We start from the raw sequence: 5,466 nt of genomic DNA on the forward strand, positions 1-5,466 counted from the left end.
TGTTGTATCAGTCTTATTTAGAAATATTAGAAAATGTCAGGTAAAGCTGAGGATGCTGTTTAATTATGTGACATATAAGTAAAACCGACCTACAGTCTTAAGGAGAGGGTATCTTCATGAAAAATAGTAACTGTTACACGTTTAGTACTGGAATTTACCGTACATTCGCTATTTCGACGGTTATCTCGTTAAGACCAGGTTGATGGAACGGTTGGATTCATGCATTCACGTGGTAATGGGTTAACATGGCGTTCTATTGCCATAAATGACTCACTATTATCATCAAGAGAACCTAGTGCAATAGCGGTGTACTATGTCATAATAGTGGCTTCACGACCACGCTATGATGTAACGGGTTAGAATTACGCATTCCTGCCGTCACGACCACGTCATCCTCGAACTGGGTAGAATGACTTACTGTTGCCTTCACAACCACGCCATGCTGCAACTTGGTACTACGATGTAGTAATACCTTCATATATGCCGCCATGACAGGTGGAATGAGGGACTGATGATACCTCCTTTTCTTTGACCACATCATCTCTGTCTGCTGGAGTCCATACACATCCGTAAATGGGGCGGTGGGGCAGCTTAGTGGTTAAAGTGTTCGCTCGTCAGACCGATGACCCGGGTTCGATTCCCAGCATAGGTACAATGTGTGGAGCCCATTTTTGGTGTACCCAGCTTCGATATTGCTGAAATATTGCTAAAATCGTGGCAAAGTCATACTCATTCACTCTGTAAACACTTCTTAACAAATGAGAGTTGTGGGTTAAAAGAGGTACTTAGTCCCTAGCAACCGTTTGCTAGATGGAGAGGTCAGCAGGACCTGTGACTTGTATGACTGACCTACAGTGTGAATAGTTGCTCACAATGTCGATCACTCGTTGCTATTTTGTTTTTTACATATCTTTAAGATGTAATTGTTTACCGGTTTGTTTATTATTTAACATCACTGGTCGTATTTCTGTTCAGTATTTCTATGTCGGTGTGCTTAATCTGAATTCTGACATCCCAAAAGAGATCTTCCCTAGATGACATCACACGTCAGTCACAACTGGCTTTGTAGGTTTTATGGAACACTGTTACTGTATTGCTCTCTATCCTCTCTATCAAACCTTGTAGCTGTTGCAATGGACAGATACAAACTGATATGTAGACTATTTGGAAAGCAGATGATACTACGTAACCGGAAGCCACTGATGACTCGATCATGTTTGTTTCCTGCTTTTGCAGCTTTTCTCAAAGCCCTGAAGCAGTCAACTTCGTCATCTGAATAATGGAAGGGAGAGAACTCTGTCATGGCATCAACTGTAAAAGCTGTTAAAAAGAAACCAAGCTCGACATGAGGAATTTCCTTATTCTCGGAGTGTATAGATTTTTGTACCATGCCAATGTTTCGAGAATAAGTCAGTTCTTATATTTCCCTGGTGAATAGTTGCATTTCTTGACTCACTTTTCCTATCATTTTGTTCCTTTTGTTACTTGAAACGAAAAATATCAACCAAGACGGTTTTGAATACACACATAGTATATATACTGATTAGATACAGCATTTCGTGAAAACTGCATCACATTTGGAAAGACTTGCTACTTACGTCGAATCAATAATTATTACATATTTGTGTCTGGTTTGAATTGCACACATTGTGTTTTGAAGGGACACATATGATTAGTTATGTCTTGTTACGTAAATTTGTGCCTTACCTTATTACCTCGCTGTCACTGTCAATTGGCACAGTTCGATCTAACCCGTTTTCACGAGAGTTTCAGTGGTCATTTAATAAACTTTCAGGACAAAAGAGGGGTGCTCACCCCTACACACACACCACCACCACCCCCTCCCTCTGGATCCGCCTATGTACATATCTACATAGATACTAGACAATCAAAGCTACGAAAATCTCTTTATACATAAATATTCTTCCCCACACTGTTTTAACAACATGTTTTGTAATAAAAAATTGTCTGAAATTGATCAATCGCCTGCTTCTTTTGTAAACAAACATGGCTACCCAGTGAACGCCAATCAAAGTCAATGACCTGGTCAAGATTGACGGAGACATTACTGGACGTGTAACGAGAATAATACAACCACTAAATTCCTTTCAGGTGTATGTTTGGTAACTGTTGAAATGTGTTGTTTTTCATACCGTTTTCTACAGTTCTATATTGTGGTTCGTATGTGATTCCATTTGGTTGAGCAGTTTGGTTTCATGTGGCTGTGGGTGACTGAGATCAATTGGGATGTGGTATGTAATATATATATAATCATGTCATAGTGAAAGCTAAAGAGTAGCTTAATAAAAAAGAAAACGTGCAGTTATTGGCTGCTGGGTTTACTGTTTATGTGAACAGAACATGTGTTTAAACTACGAAGTAAATATTATCAGATAATGCACAACAACATGCATGTAATAAGAAAACAAACGGGTTGACTGCGCCTACATAAATTTGATAATTTGACAATGGCTGTAAATCAAATTTAAAAAGAAAGACTATTCCAGTTTAAAGTAATCGCCCTAATTCAATTTGAAGTTTGTAAGCTGACGTTTTAGAAACTTCGGATTTTACAGTCACTGCTACTGAGATAGACATTAATGTTTGCAAACGCTGTTGTTTAAGGTAGGTAACTATAAACAGTTGACATATGTACTTAAGCTCAGGATTTAATAGTTGAAAATATGGCATTATATTACATATCAACCTAAAACGTCCCCCTAATGATAGCTAAATTGATTATATTGTTTGATTCTCTGAGCGCTGTATATGCTATATGCGTTGTTTGTTTAATGCAGCGTTTGTTAAGGCGTTATTACAAACGTCCACATGCTCATAAACCCATATGCACTTGACTGCACAGCCCAAACTTAAATTACAATTGTCATTTATGGTCATATTCTCATACATTTTCAATAGTAATATTACATTTTTGCCAATAAGATTAACATTTCAAAAGAATGCGTATTGTTTCAGAGCATTGCCAAAAGCTAGCAGTTCGTGAACACAGGAAACAAATCGCCAGTCTGCGTGGTGTCGTATGTAATGCGTGGGAAACAAAACATGGTCACGTCAATTCTTGGCCACACAAATCTGTGACCTCTGCCATAATCAGGTGTCGATACTGTACTTAGTAAGAGATCCCAGTGAACCACATGGGAAGCGATAACTTGTGTTCCACACTGTCATGTCACATTGACATGATCTCTTTCGTCAAACATGGACACCTATCACAACATTCCCTCAGGGAATAAGATGTTCCTAAAAGAAATATTGAAGTGCCCAGCATATGTTTTCAAACACAATGATATAAACGCTCAAGACGAGTTAATAGAAAAGAGGACGTTTCGGTTGAGCAACTAGTGATGTCAGCAGTCCCTCAGTGAGTCATTCTACCCAATTAGAGCATGACGTGGTCGTGACGACAAGAGTGTGTAAGTCTAACCCGTTACATCATAGCGTGGTCAAGAAGGCACTATTATGCCGTAGTGCCACCTCTACAGCTTTGGTCATGATGACGATAGTTAGTTATTTTACCACGTTACAGCATAGAGTGGTCAAGAAGGCACTATTATGCCGTAGTGCTACCTCTACAGCAGTGGTCATGATGACGATAGTAAGTTATTTTACCACGTTACAGCATGACCTGACGACGACAGTTCGTCATATTAACCCGTAAGAACATGAGTGAGCTTGGTTTTACGCCGCTTTTAGCAATATTCCAGCAATATCACGGCGGGGGACACCAAAAAATGGGCTTCACACATTGTACCCATGTGGGGAATCGAACCCGGGTCTTCGGCGTGAAGAGCGAACGCTTTAACCACTAGGCTACCCCACCGCCCCTGAGCAACTACATTCGTCACCACTCGCCTCTTTCCATAACCTCCAAGATGACTCGTCCCCCTATTGATGCTTGTTATGTGCGAAAATACGACAAACCAATCAGAACGCGCGTAAATGATTTGATAAAAATAATCCCGAGTACTTAAATCGTTTATTGCATTATGTAATTGTTTAAAACATCATGTAGATTTTATCCTCATATTAAAGTACAAAGAACTTAGCTAACAGGATTTTTCTGCCTATTATTAGGTTTTTTGATAAGAATCATGCAATTGGCGGTGAGAGATTCAAATACACGCACGTGCGTTTGTTGACATAATGGCTCCCTTGGGTCCAACTGAGGGTATTTTGGACGATCTTGCGGGCTTGCTATGGAGATTGTACGTGTGCTTCTAACAATTATAGGAAATGTAATTATAAATCGCTACGAGTTTCAAAACAATAACATTAGACATATATCTGCATGTAACTAATCAACTTTAATCTTTAACGTTGGGCATATATTTCACTTCTCTGGGAATATTTTAGTCTGACTTTTTATTATGGGTCATTCACATGAATTTCAGCAAATCATTTAAAATCCCACTTGGGGCATGAGAGCAAGGTTACACGAATGTTCATTTTGAGAAATATTTTAAAGTCTTTTTTGAGTTTCTGCTTTGGGATTTAATGTAGCTTTTATAACTTTTATTTACATACTTAATAAAACAAATCCCATTTGTGATTATCAAACCCTATTTAGAAATATAATTGGAAATATAAGGTGAATAATTACGTCAGAATAGGTCTGTTACAAATAAGTTTTTCGCCTTCTTTTAGTTGTATCAAAAAGGTTTAATTCTTTAAAAACATAAACAGCAATACAATGTATGATTAACTCGGTGATATTAAGTACCATTGGAATCAGACAAGAATAGAGTTATCGTTCCTGTTTAAAGTAGTTCTGATGTTCCTACGCCAATATGAAATCCTTCCAGAGGGGCACGAGTCGCGGTTTGTCCCAGAATAACACGAGTTGCAACTTCAGCAACTATATTTAGCTGCTATATGCATGAGCGGTAGGGGAAATATATCTTGTTAATTTCTACATACTTGCTCATTATCGTTCAACCAATAGCCGTCACTCCACAAAAATGTATATATGATCATATTTGACATATCCTTCACAAATTACAAAAGGAACTCGAAATTAATTCATATTCGATAAGGACGCCGGGACACCTGTGCGCAGTATGAAAGTCAACTTGAGGCCGTAATTTGATAGAATGGCATTATGTTAAAGAGGAGTTTTTCCCTCGTTGTAGTACAGTGATATTATCGATATCAAGAGGTCTTCTCTGTTTACATCAAGGCCACTTTTTCTTAAAGCCTTCACTAAGTGTTGTTTTTCTGCCTGACAACATTGGTTCAACTCCCAAACAGACGCGTACACTATTACATTGCTAAACACATAATCCCTAATTGATTTACAGTTCGACATTGTCTATATATATATATATATATATATATGTATATATATATATATATATATATATATATATATATATATATATATATATATGTAGTGTGTGAGTGGGGATTTACGTTGCTTTTAGCAATATTCTAGCAATACCACGACAG

The sequence above is a fragment of the Haliotis rubra genome, unplaced genomic scaffold (assembly GCF_003918875.1).
Source record: "Haliotis rubra isolate DU_JTF1 unplaced genomic scaffold, ASM391887v1 Scf364, whole genome shotgun sequence".
In the NCBI taxonomy this organism is placed as follows: Eukaryota; Metazoa; Mollusca; class Gastropoda; order Lepetellida; family Haliotidae; genus Haliotis; species Haliotis rubra.